Below are 14,676 nucleotides of genomic sequence, written 5' to 3'. Positions count from 1 at the left end.
GGTGGGTCATGTCCTTGATTATCCTGGCAGCACTGCTCCGACAGCGTGCGGTGTAAAGTGAGTCCAAGGGTGGAAGATTGGTTTGTGTGATGTGCTGGGCTGTGTTCACGTCTTCTTCCGGTGTTGGACAGGACAACTTCCATACCAGGTTGTGATACACCCTAGAAGAATGCTTTCTACGGTGCATCTATAAAAATTAGTGAGGGTTTTAGGGGAAGGCCAAATTTCTTTAGTTTTCTCAGGAAGTAAAGGCGCTAGTGGGCCTTCTTGGCAGTGGACTCTGCTTGGTTGGACCAAGTCAGGTCATTTGTGATATTGACCCCGAGGAACTTAAAGCTTTTGACCTGTTCCACTTGCGCACCACCGATGTAAATTGGGTCGTGCGGTCCTCTACTCCTTCTGAAGTCAACAACCAATTCCTTCATCTTGCTGACGTTGAGGGATAGGTTATTGTCTTCGCACCATGCCACCAGGTTCTTAGTTTCCTCTCTGTACTCAAACTCATCATTACCCGAGATAAGGCCTACAATTGTGGTGTCATCAGCAAACTTATATACAGTATTGAGTTCGATGGAAATTTGGCTACACAATCATGGGTGTACAGTTGCAAAGTTGCAAACAGTTGACCTGGAGTTTGATCCAGGTAGAAATCCTTCCCTGAAGGACATTAATCAGATAGATTTTTATGACAAACTGTAGTTCTGCGACTGACAACTTTCAAATTAATAAATTAATTTAGATTTCTTTTCTAGTGTGATTTCATCATTGGTCATTATCAGTCCACCAACATAACTACAGTGTGATGTGAGAGAGAACTCGCTAGGCTAAAAGAAAATGTCATAGCGTATGGATAGAGCAACACCTGATAAATTAAAGTCAGATTTGAAATAGAGATGGGACCAGGGCACTTCTTAATTAGTAAAGAGGAGAGCTTATTGTTAGTGGTCCTTGATCTGACTATCAGGCCAGTATCAGGAGCTCAGCATAGGTTGTATAGAAGGTTGATTGGACTGTGTTCTGTTGATCAGATTGGGATGGGGTAGTTAGTCCAAGAAGCAATTGAACCAGGACTACAAATGGCATAAGCTGTCCTTAGAGAAGCAATTTTCAGGCGGTTTTAACCCTATATTGTTAAGGGCTTCCCTATCCAAAGAACTCTTAATATAGTGAACAAATATTCACATAACATCAGAACACACACAGCACACCATTTGGTCTCACTTGTCTGCTGGCAGCCAGAAATATTACAAGATCACCTTTACTGAAAATGAAGGCAACACACACAAGATGCTGGAGGAACTCAACAGGACCTGCAGATTTTCTCTATTTTTTTTTTGTTGAAGATCGGCTTTCTTTGTCACATGTACACTGAAGCATCAAAACACACAGTGAAATGCTTTGTTTTGTGTCAACTCAAATCAGCGAGCATTATACTGGGTGGCACTCCCCCCCCCCAATGTCGCCATACTTCTGGTGCCATGCACACAAGCCCCTAACCCTAACCATACGTGGGAGGTAACAGGAGCACCCAGAGGAAACCCACACAGTCATGAGGAGAACATAAAACTCATTCAAGCAGCAGGAATTGAACCCCAACAGGTGGAAGCTTACGCTGCAGAGCGATGCGCTAACTTTTATGCTGCCATGCTGCCCCAACAGGTCACCCCATTGTCTAGTTAATAACCAGAAGTCCTTCCAACTCCATATTTTTGATTAAATTCTATAATGTTATCATAGTGGAAATTTCTGGCCACAAGGTGTTACTTAGATATTAATTTATAAAAATATTTGGACTAAAAAGTCTCTAAATCCAAAGACAGTTACTGAGGTAAGTTCTCCTAAACCAATTATTATCACACATTTCTCAGAAGCAAAATCTTATTATGTCTAATGACTGGCATCCTGTAAATATTTGAATGTGTTACCTGAAGACAATGAATGCTGCAAACTAACAGCACTGCACTGGCAGCCACAATGACAGCACAGTCCACTCCAACTATACGACAGGTCCCTCGCTGTGTGTGTACTCTTCCCAGTCCAGCTCAGTTAATTGGATTCATAAGCTGAAAGCACTTCAGTTCAACCAACAAGAAGGAAAACAGATCATTCTGCCTTTTGTATGAAGCAAATTGAATTACACAGCTCTCAAAACCCTTTGCTGCCCTTCCCAGGTAAAAATATTATGATAATTTCTCCTCAGAGCGTTTTTTAATGTTTATTGAAAAAATGATAACTTTCTCTCCTTCAAAGTTTTAGACTGAGACACTTTGTCAGGAGTATAAAATGTCCTGATGAAGGGTCTAGGCCTGAAATATTGACGGTTTATTCCCCTCTATAGATGCTGCCTGACTTGCTGCGTTCCTTCAGCATTTTGGAGATAGATATTGTCATGATTTCTAGCAACTGCAGAATCTCTTGTGTTTTATACTCTCTTTTGAAGGTTTAGTATATGACTGAAAAGCTACTAATTTTAATAGCTACATCAATTTAAGGATAATTTTCAGACAGAAAAGGGAGATAGTTAAAAGATTAGGAAAGGCTGGAGTTCAAAATTCAACAGTCAAGGAACACTGATCACATTGAATTTAAGACCATTGCCTCCTTACAGCACCTCAAACTAGTTTTGAAGAAGGGTTTTGGCCCGAAATGTTGACTGTTCAATGCAGATTTCCTCCAGTATTTTGTGTGTGAATACCTCAAACATCAGCTTTCAGTTAAGCTCTGTGTATAACTTCTCTGACGTTAGAATGCAAATAATTGTTTCACTAAATGCAACCATGTATTTATATGTATTGTGTTTTTAATTATTGTGTTCTTTATCTTGTGTTTTTTTTTGGTCCTGCTTTGGACCGGGAGTGACAATTATTTTGTTCTCCTTTACATTTGTATACTGGAAATGACATTAAGCAATGTTGAACCTTGGCACAGAAGAGGTTGTAAGTACCAGCTATATCACAGCTGAAGCCTCTGCTGCTGAAAAGGTGACCCTCACCAATTTGATCCAATGCATTTAAGTGAGCAGGAATAGAGAGTCTGGAGCAGTGAAAAATCTAACCCAGCATTACTGACTTCACTGGCTTTCATTCTAATGCACAAAAGACCAAGAACATGGTCTTAAGTCCTCACAACAATTCCGTGACTTTACAGTTCTGTTCCTTGTTTTCAAATACCACTGTGACATGACTCTGTCCTTTCTAATCACCTCCTCCAGAGCTTCAGCCCTCAGATATCTGTGTTCCTTTACTTTCTTGCTGCTGGCACACACCTGATTGTAAATGTTCACACACTTCAGCGGCCAAGAACACCAGCTTCCAAAATTCCACACTTAAACTCATCACCTCTCTTATTTTTTAAAATGTCCCTAAAAAACCACTGCTGCCCTGCCTGTGTTTTTTGGTCATCAGCTTTAACATCTCATGTAGTCTAGTGTCAAACTTCCATTTTACAAATCTCATAAGTATTTTAATTTTATATGTTAAAGGTGTTATTTAAATGCTTGTTGTTGCTGTTGACTTTGCCTCTTCCCACACAGCAAGAAAGCAGTGGAAGGAGTCAACAGTGCAATGGGGTGCAATTCCAATGGAATCATCTCCTCAGTTTTACTCAATTCAGTTACTGTCGAGCCATTTGCCTCCCCTTATCATGAGACATGGCTGCAAGCACTGGCCAATAGGAGAAGTCACTGCATTTGATCCATTTTGACAAAGACAATGCAAGTCAAAAGGAAGGCACACTCTGACGAAAATCACGCCTAGCATCTGGGAAAAAGGTGACGGTTGCAGAAAGCCAATCATCACAGATCTCAAGTATTCCCTGGGAGTTTCTCAGAGTAATATCATGGTTTAATCAATTCCAGCTAATTGACTGATGACCTTTCCTCTACTACGAGATCAGGAGGACTAACATTGCTGGATAACATTCGCACTGCATAAGCACCTGGTTATCATTTCCATCAAGACCCAAGCACTACTCACTTGGCCATAGTTGTGCCTGCAGCATTAATATCCAGTCAGTAACCCAGGGATCAGCATTAGCTAGGGGCTGGCTATGTCAACAACACAAAAATCAGTCAAAGAAGATCAAAAATCTGCAGGTGCTGCAAAAAAAATCATCAGTGGAAGGGCATTTCTGACAAAGCCCAAAACATTTTTTATCAACAATATGGTCTTAGGAGCAGGAGAAAGGTAGGATGATCAGTGATAATAGATTCATCTAATTCACCCAAAGTCTCTGCACTGCAATTTCCAGGAGTATCGGGCTTGTGTATTGTGCCGGTGTAGAGGGGTGTGACCTATCCAGGAGAGGAAAGTTCCCCTGATTATTCCCTCCATTCTAGATAAACCCATCCTCCTTTGTTACAGGTACACAGTGGCAGTAGCAAGTAATCAGAAATACCTTGTTTGGAACTCAGCAAACCTACTTCTGCAAGGCCTTCAAGACCTTCCACATTTTCCTTCAAGCAAGTCAGATATCACATAACTCCGTTACCTCTCTGTGACAGACTAACATGGTATTGCTGCACTGGTATTGAATCTCAGATGAGATGCTACACTGATGACACCAAATTTTAAAGAGCAAGGGGACATGAACAACCTTTATTGGTTAAGATTTATCTCTCAATCAACATCACTAAAACAGATTAACTGGTGATTGTCAGGTTTGTTTGTGAGTGCTTGCTGCTCACAAAGTGGCCATTGCATTTTCTGCTCTACAGCAGTTAAAACAGCTCAAAGATTTTCACTGACAGTAAAGTGCGTTAAGATTTTTTCTCTCTCCTTGGACACAAATTGCTCTTCCTTCATCATCATAAGATCAAATTTTTGCTTTTTCTTACCCAGCACTAATGTGGAGGCACATTCACTGTGAGTCCAAGTAGAACAAAATGAAAAGGGATGGGTTATAAAAGTGTTAGCATATCCCAAGGATAAATGAGTTACTGCAACTACTCACCAGTGTCAAAATTTTCTTCAAATAATACAGCATGCAAAAAAATGCTGACATTTTCTGTTTAAGATGGTTATTAAAAATTAAAAATATACCTCAGGTTGTTCTGATTCCAGTGAGTCAACTGGTAATTAAGATACAGCTTAGCGTTTTATAACATTGGCGATGAGCTCTGAATGCACCATTACCCAGGGACAATGAACGATGAGATGGAAGAGTTCTCGTCCGTATTGTTCAACTGACGTACCTTGAAGCAAGTCACCTTTTGATGTAATTAGAAAAAAATGACATCTCTTCACCATTATTTTAGTTCTTGTGGAATGCATGTAGCAAGTGAATTAGAGCAGCTGAAGTGGATGGCATCAGCTATAATGAAGTGCATTGCTGCATGGTTTTAGTTCAATACAAATATGATGTCTGCACTGGCGCCTCTGCACTTCATCAGATTCGGAGAAGGCGCAATTCTCTCTCCGCTTGTTGATGACATCCAAATCTGACATCCAATATGTACAATATTTTAAATCTTAACTACTGAGAAAATAACTCCTGAGACAGACATTAAAAGGACCAGTTTTATGGTGTAAGCAGCAGTTGCAGATTTGTATTGGCACTGTATTATTTACTAGTCATTTCTGCTTCAAAACCATACAGCCCTCATTGCTGGGGGCAAAGCTCCATTCAATACAGGTTGGCACTTCCACTGTATCCTGAATAATGAACTACCTGACTGGCAGACCACAGTTTGTGCAGCTTCAGAGCTGTGTGTCAGACATGGCTCTAAGCAGCACTGGGGTCCCACAGGGGACTGTATTGGCTCCCTTCCTGTTTACCCTGTATACCTCAGACTTTAGATACAACACTGAGTCATGTCATCTGCAGAAATTCGCTGATGAATCAGCAATAGTTGGGTGTATAAAGGGAGGACGGGATGATGAATATAAGGACATGATGGATGACTTTAGCAAATGGTGAAAACTGAATCATCTGCAGCTCAACATCAGTAAAACAAAGGAAGACTAAGCCTGCATTGCTTCCTGTGACTATTGGTGGTCAGGACATGGCTGTGGTACTTGAGTGGAGCACCAACATACAGGCTGTGGACAAGATGGGCCAGGGTCACCTCTACTTCCTGAGGATACCGAGGTCCTTTGGCTTATGCAGGCCTCTCCTTCACATGTTCTACCAGTCTGTTGTTGCCAGTACAATCATCTTTGCAGTGGTGTGCTGGGGCAATGGCATCAACACGGGTGATGTCAGCAGGCTCAGTAAACTGATTAGAAAGGCTGGCTTTGTTTTAGGAGACAAACTGGACACACTAGAGACTGTGGTGGAACAAAGGACCCTACAGAAAATCTTAGCAATTCTGGACAATGTTTCTCACTCTCTGTATGCCACCTTGGCTGAACAGAGGAGCACTTTTAGTAACAGGCTAAGACAACTGCACTGCTCCAAAGAGCGCTATATAAGGTCATTCTTACCCTCAGCCATTAGGCTCTATAATGAGTCAACCTATAGCCAGGGAAAGGCTGACCCCACTCTTGTTAGACTGTTTGAGGTACCATATTCTTTATTCTTTCTACTTCTCTTCTAATATTTATATCTGTGCTCTTGTAATGCTACTGAGACACTGTAATTTCCTTTGGGATATAGCTATCTATCCTGCAACCATACTTACCGTAGCCTTTGGTTGAAACCCCCAATTTCTCAGCTCAGTCTGATGACAGCCTCATCATTACAAAATGATTGTAGTTTTATGATATGTGCAAGTTTCTGGCAAGCGGAACTTCCCAGTGACCAAATATTTTAATTTTGATTCCCATTCTGACATGTCAGTCTATGGCCTCATCTTGTGACAAGATAAGGCCACTCTCATGGCTGAGGAGCAACACTTTATCTGGGTAGTCTCCAACCTGATAGCATGAGTATCAATTACTCCTTCTGGTAAAAAAATATTTTCCCTCCCCCTACCTCTTCTTCTATTCCCCAATCTATCCTCTTACCTCTTCTCACCTGCCTATCACCTCCCCCGAGACCACTCTTCCTTCCCTTTTTCCTATGGTCCACTCTCCTCTCCTATCAGATTCCTTCTCTCTAGCCCTTTAGCTTTCCAATCCAGCTGGTTTGCCTATCACTTTCTAGATATCCTCATTCCCCTCCCCACATGTTTTTATTCTGTCCTGAAGGAGGGTCTAGGCCCAAAACGTCAACTGTTTATCCATTTCCAGGGATGCTGCCTGACCTGCTGAGTTCCTCCAGCACTTTGTGTTTGTTGCTTTGGACTTCCAGCATCTGCAGGCTTTCTTGCATTTATGATTTACTGTGTGGATCCCATTTAACAGATGTTCATCCAGGATTAAATTCTACACCAGTAGCCACTTTATCAGGTGCCTCCTATACCTAATAAAGTGGCCACTGAGTGTATGTTTGGGTCTTCTGCTGCTGCAGCCCATCCACTTCAAGGTTCAACAGGCTGTGTGCTGAGAGATGCTCCTCTGCATACTATTATTGTAATATTGGTTATCTGAGTTACTGTCACCTTCCTGTCAGCCATTCTCTCACCACTCTCATTAATAAGGCATATTCACCCATTGTACTCCAATTCACTGCATGTTTTTTTTTTGCTTTTTGCACCGTTCTCTGTAGAGCTGTAAAGTTTCTAGACGTCCCAGGAGATCAGCAGTTTCTGAGATACTCAAACCGCCCTGTATGTCTGCAACAATCTTTCCACAGCCAGTCACTTAGATCATATTTCTTCCCCATTCTGATGTTTGGTCTGAACAGCAATTGAACCTCTTTCTTATGACTGCATGCCTTTATGCATTGAGTTGATGACACATGACTGGCTGATTAGATATTTGCATTAATGAGCCGGTGTGCAGACGTACCTAATAAATTGGCCACTGATCGTTGTTGTGCTTGTTCTTAATAAAGACAAACTTAGCATGGGTAAAACTAACATATATTTATTTACAGTAATTGGCTTCAGCTCCACATGAGCACCTGCGACTAGCTCTTGGCTTCAGCTTGACCCAAGAGCATGCAACCAACTCACCGACATCACCTCCGGTTCCAGCTGAACCGCCCTCATTGCACAATTTTTTATTATGTACACACATAATGACACATCTTCCCCCTTTAAAAATCAAACACAATACTATGTCCTCATAAACCTGCACGAAACAATAATTCTTTCCAACAAAAATATTTATGTTAATCAATGGTAATGAGCAAATACAGTCCCTTATTTGCTCATCAGATCTCAATCGGACTCTGAGGTGGTTTGATGATAATTTTTAGTCTGCTATTTGTCTCCACAGATCTATTGCTTTCACTTGCTGTGTTAATATTAGTGTCTTTCTGAGAACTCGGAACAATCTGCTGACCCCTTTGGTGTACTGACAGGTGAAGTGTCACAGCTATGGCTTGAAGCTGGTGGTCATAGATCTTTCTCAGTAGTGTTCCTCGCTCTGTCTGCATCTGGTAGGAACATGGAACAGCTTCCTTTTGCACATATCCTGCATAGACCATGTGTCGAAATCATGATCTCAGATTTACACTTGATCTCTAGGTTTCAAGACTGGTAGGCTTTTCACACCCTTGTTACAATTATTATTTCTATTTATCTTTCCCTTTCTCTTTAGCCAATTTGACCTTGACTGTCCCTTTAGGTGTCAAAGGGTTTTCGTGTACTGGAAGGTTAGTGTGTATGTGTCGACCCATCAGCATTTGGGCTACTGCAAGTCCATTCTGCAGTGACCACTTCTGTAGATCATCAGACTTTTGTGGAAGACCTCTTGTCCATCTTGCTCCTTCTTCATGAGACCTTTTACTACCTTGAACAAACTCTCTGCTAGGCCATTAGATTTTGGGTGATATGGGCTTGAAGTTATATGTCAAAATCCCCAATAATTAGCAAAGGGCTCAAATTCACAACTCAAAAATTGTGGACCATTGTCTGATACCATTTCACATGGAACTCCATGACTCACAAACAGCTTTCAGGAAGGTGATAACTGCTTTGCTGGATGTTGATTGCAGTGTTGCATCCTCCGGGTAATTAGAAAAGTAGTCTGTTACAATAGTGCAACTCTTCCCATTACAATCAAACAAATCCACTCCAGCTTTGAAGTATGACCTGCCTGTTACAGGGTGTGGTGTAAGCGGTTCTGCTTGCTGCTTTGGTCTGTAGGTAAGACATATTTCACATGAAGCAGTGGTCTGGCTGATGTCCTGGTTCATTTGTGGCCAGTCCATCACTTCAGAAGTTCTTCACTTACATTTTCCCTCACTAAGATGCCCTTCATGTATCTTCTGGAGCATTTCCTTGCGTAGCGACACTGGAATCACAAAACTGTTCCCTTTGAAGATCATATCTCCTGCAGAGTTCAGCTCTGCATACCCAATAATCCCAAATACCCATTGGACAGTCACTCTTAGTTGCCAGCCATCCTTTCTGTATCTCTCTTTCAGTACCTTCATTGTTTCATCTCTCCCTGCTGCTGTTCTGACCTCCTCTGTGCTATCAGGAGGTACTAGAAGGGAGGTGACAATCATGTCAGCTTAGGCCTGTATATCTATATTAATCTCATGGTCACTCTTTTCTTTCTTATCGATGCTCAAGACAACACATCAGCAGCAACCCTATTTTCCTGGAGTGTAGGTCATCTTCACATCATATTTCTACAACCTTATCAACGTGCACTGTATCCTCATGGGACAGTCACTCAGTGGTTCGGACAAAATTGAGACCAGTGGTTTATGGTCTGACTCCACTTCAAATGCTTGTCCATAGATGTACTGATGGAACTTTCACATGCACATGTGCTGGCAAGATGCTCTTTTTCTATCTGTGCATAGTTTGTTTCCACACATGTTAAAGCTCGATGCATAGGCCAGATATTGCCATGTGTCATCATGCTGCTGCAGTAGTACTGCACCAAGGCTATGCTGGGATGCATCAGCCAGGACCCTAGGGCACCTTTCTGGATCATAAAACTTAAGCAGGGGCTCAGCCAGTAGGATTCTTTTCAGCCTCTGGAAACACTCTTCTTACTCATGAGACTAAATCCACTCCTTTTGCTGGTCAAGGAGTGAACTAAGTGGTGCTGACACACTGGACGGTTGAGTGATGAGCTTAGCCAGGTAAATCACCATCCCAGGAAATATCTCACCTCCTCTTTGTTTTGGGGCCTCTCCATGTTCTCAATGGCTGATGCCCTTCTTGGGTCAGGCTTCACTCCCTCTTCTGATATGACATCTCCTATGAAAGTTAGTGTCTTAACACCAAACTTACGTTCCTCTTTATTTAATTTCAAATGGACATTCCATCTCACATTTTGCACCTGCCTCAGTTGGGCATCATTTTCTTCCTTGGTGGACCCCCAGACAATGATGCCATCCATCATGGTCTCAACACCAGGTATGCCCTCAGTGATCTTGTGGATGGTTTTATGATGGACTTCGGGTGTAGACAGGATCCCATATGGTAACCGAAGAAAATGATATCTTCCCTCCGGTGTGTTAAAAGTACACAGTCACGAACTTGCCTCATTGAGATTCATCTGCCAAAACCTAGACGACACATTGAGTTTGCTAAACCACTTGACACCTGCAAACCGGGACTTGATCTCCTCCCATGTTGGCAATTTAAAATGCTCTCTCTTGATGGCTTTATTGAGGTTTCTTGGGTCTAGATATATCCACAATGCTCCATTTTTCTTTTGCACAATGACTAATAAGCTCACCCAATCTGTTGGTTCTTCAGTTTTCTGTATGACACGTATCTGTTCCATGTGTGCTAGGTCTTGTTTATGCTTGTCTCTAAGTGCAAACAGAACTGTCCTGCATATGTGGATAACAGGAGCTACATTCTCATCTACATGAATTTTGTGTACACCTGGCAAGTATTCAAGCCCCTCAAAGACATCGGCATACTCTTCCATAAGTGAAATGTGGTCATCTTTGGCCTTTGAAGCCACTATGAAAACTCTCTTCACCAGGCTGAGCTTTTCACATTCACTCAGACCTAATATTGGCTGGACTTGAAGGTCACTATACAGCCCCCATTTAATGGAACATTCTCTCCAGTATAGTCTGTCACGTTTAATTTCACTGGGTAAATCTTGCTCTTAACTTTGAGTTTTGTAATCATCCATAGATAACAGATTTACCTGTGCTCCAGTATCAAGCTTGAATGGAATTACTGTCTCATCCATAGTTATTGGAACAATCTATTCTGTTTTATCAGCACTAGCAGTCTACAAAAACTTCCTCTATTTCCTCAGCAACAACATTCACCTTTACACAAGGAATTCTGCAGACGCTGGAAATTCAAGCAACACACATCAAAGTTGCTGGTGAATGCAGCAGGCCAGGCAGCATCTCTAGGAAGAGGTACAGTCGACGTTTCGGGCCGAGACCCTTCGTCAGGACTAACTGAAGGAAGAGCTAGTAAGAGATTTGAAAGTGGGAGGGGGTGGGGGAGATCCAAAATAATAGGAGAAGACAGGAGGGGGAGGAATGGAGCCAAGAGCTGGACAGGTAATGGGCAAAAGGGATATGAAAGGATCATGGGACAGGAGGCCCAGGGAGAATCACCTTTATTTTGGTGGCCCCAGCATTGCAGCATTTTGAAAAATGGTTCCCCTTCTGACAATTATTGCAGGACTTTCCATAAGCATGACAAGTCTTTAGGATGTGCCTACCTCCATTTTTGCTGCATTTGCAGTTTGAGCCTACCTCTTTACTATGTTAAACACAAAATACTCTGCAGATGCTGGGGTCAAAGCAACACTCACAACACGCTGGAGGAACTCAGCAGGTCAGGCGGCATCCGTGGAAAAGATGAGTCGATGGTTCTGGCGCTAAACATCGGCTCATCTTTACTATGCTGTTGCTTTGGGAAACATCTTGTGTTTGGCCCTGTGCAGCTCCCCAGCTTGTGATTGTGTGGTCTCTGCTGCCCTACACATAACCACAGCCTTTTCCAGCATTAAATCTTTTTCGCAGAGAAATCTTTCTTGGGGCTCATTATTGGAAGCTCCGCAAGCTACTTTGTCTCTAACTAGTGAGTATCTCAAAATCTCCAAACTCACAGGACTTATTCAGTGTGTGAAGCTCAGCTAAATATTGGCCAAAACTAACACCTTGTTTCTGGTGACAGCTAAACAACTTATATCTTTCAAATATGATGTTTTTACTTGGGACAAAATACTCTTCAAATGTTGTCATCAGAATGTGCAATGTAAAAGTTGTCTCATCAACCTGACAGCTTTTATAGATGCCAAAAACAACTTTGCTAATTAACTGTAGAAGGATAAACACTTTCAACTTTTCATCTGCCCCCTCCCCCATTCTATTCGCTGCTAAATATACTATATATTGAATCACTCTTTGAAGCGTTTCCAGTTATCAGTTAGATTGCCAGTAAACTGCATTGGTGCAGGAGGACTTAGCTTATCCTCGGCAGAATTTTCAGGCTCTCACCTAAATCACTCAGTGAATTCAGTGAACAATGGCTGCTTCAAGACACTAAGTGCTCCCTGTCCGGCAATTTCTCTCCATCGGAGCCTAGCGCCTCTTTCTGAGTCGCTCGCAGTATTCATTTACGCTCCGTGCTTAGACCTCAAGCCAACTGTTGACATCATGTTATGTTTGTTCTTAATGAAGACAAATTCAGCATGGGTAAAACTAACACATACTTATTTACAGCAATTGGCTTGGGCTTCAAACGAGTGCATGCAACCAGTGCATGCTCATGGCTTCAGCTCGACCCAAGCAGATGCAACCAGCTCACCAACATCACTTCTAGTTCCAGGTGAACCGCCAGCATTGCACACTGGGAACTGAAGTTCTTTATTATTTATACACATAATAACTCAAGTGTATTTCAGAGGATTACTATCCATTGTAAATCTGTAAAGTGAAAAGTTTCCAGCACTTTATTTCCCCAAATGAATCACATCTCCACCAATTATTGGAATAGCTAGTTTGACATTCTTTCAACGATGGGAGACCTAACAGATATGATGAAAAGATCTGAATACACAATGGCTTCTCATTGTCCTTCAAAAAAAAGAACCTCATCATAACCTTGAAAGATCTAAAGGAGATATTCAATTGAGAAACACTGAATGACAACCCTAGAGCCTAACAAAAAGTATTGACTGCCATGCATAATCACCTGACACCAACTGCAAAAATGTTTGAGAATTGCTCTTTTCAATTATTTTTCTGGCAGACACTTGTGCTTCGCACATGTACTTCTGAACACTTTCTATCTTCTACTCCAGATTGTCATTTCATGGATAAGAACTAATATGTACTTTTGTTACAACAGACAGGGAGGCTATGTATAATTGAGGGAATTGACTTGCAGTTATGAGATACCTCAATGTTTTTCAATTAGCCACACAATACTTAGCTTTATTTTTCATTAGAATCAGTAAATATTTTCCTGGATTTGATACAAGTTGCATTTTTAAGATGGAATATACCTGCAGGATATGTACTTTTACTTTAGTCTCAGCAATTGTAAGGTAGTAAGATGTACAAACAAGAAAAAAAATCTGTGGATGCTGGAAATCCAAGCAACACACACAAAATGCTGGAGGAACTCAGCAGGTCAGGCAGCATCTATGGAAAGATTTGCAAAGATACATATATGCATGAGTCATTTATTGTAACATAAATTTATTTAACAAAATTCTTGCTTTACAGAAATGAAGAAAAGTATCCAATCAGAAGACTAACAATGCCTCACTTGATGCTAATTGCTAATTACTGAAACTAAAAAGTCCTAATCTTCTTATAAATTAATTGCAATGATTCATAAAAGTTGTTTCTCTTTATGTTTCATCTTGTTTTGGAACAGATTATTTAGTCAGAAGTGCTAAGACATTTACAGTTGAAAATTAATTAAATTACTGGAAGAATAATCCAAAGGCTAATGCTCTGATGACAAGTTTAATTTCTAACATGCCAAATAAGCAACTTAAATTTCCAGCGAACGGGTGTATACAAAAAAAATTGGAGGTGGATGGTGTGGTTAGGAAGTTAAATAAACTAGTTACATGTGTTCTTTTACTTCTCCCTGCTTTGTTATATACATAGCCTTGTTTAAGTTCAGTGTAACAAAGCTTTCACACAGACCTATTGTATAACATCGCAGATTCCCTGTCACCATCATTGGGCAATGTCCTACTTCAATGCCAGGAGAGACCAGATGACAACAATGCACTCTACTGTCGGAGAAAGTGATGCTGTAAGTCATTACGCTGACTGCTTCTCTCAGAAGGTTTTAAAAGATCATGTCAAACATTGATATGCAAATGAGATGCTAATCTAGTATAGAATCTTTTCATGATCCTTACTCCACCCCCCCAAAAAAACCTCTTATAAATTGTCACTAAATCAACCTCTCCTCCATGGACTTTGTCTCTACTCTTCGCTGAGTCAGTAGAGTAGCCAGCACAATTAAAGATCCCACCCACTTGGAACATTATCTCTTAGAGTTATAGAGAAGTACAGCACAGAAACAGGCCCTTTGGCCCAACTAGTCAAGACCAAAAGCATTTAAATTGTCTACTCCCATCGATCTGCACCAGGGCCATAGCCCTCCATATCCCTACTCTCCATGTACCTACCCAAACTTCTCTTAACTGTTGAAATCGAGAGCGCATGCACCACTTGTGCTGGCAGCTCATTCCACACTCTCACAACCCTCTGAGTGAA

The 14,676-nt window shown here is 41.4% G+C and overlaps 1 protein-coding gene across 1 annotated transcript in view; it reads right to left on the bottom strand.

Annotated features, from left to right (window-relative positions):
• slc35f4 (solute carrier family 35 member F4) overlaps positions 1-14,676 on the bottom strand; it is a 161,958-nt gene that overhangs the window by 72,828 nt on the left and 74,454 nt on the right. The window lies entirely within an intron of this gene.

The sequence above is a fragment of the Mobula birostris genome, chromosome 1 (assembly GCF_030028105.1).
Source record: "Mobula birostris isolate sMobBir1 chromosome 1, sMobBir1.hap1, whole genome shotgun sequence".
In the NCBI taxonomy this organism is placed as follows: Eukaryota; Metazoa; Chordata; class Chondrichthyes; order Myliobatiformes; family Myliobatidae; genus Mobula; species Mobula birostris.
Note: the sequence above shows the minus strand (reverse complement) of the source record. Positions and strands in the feature narration are given on the sequence as shown.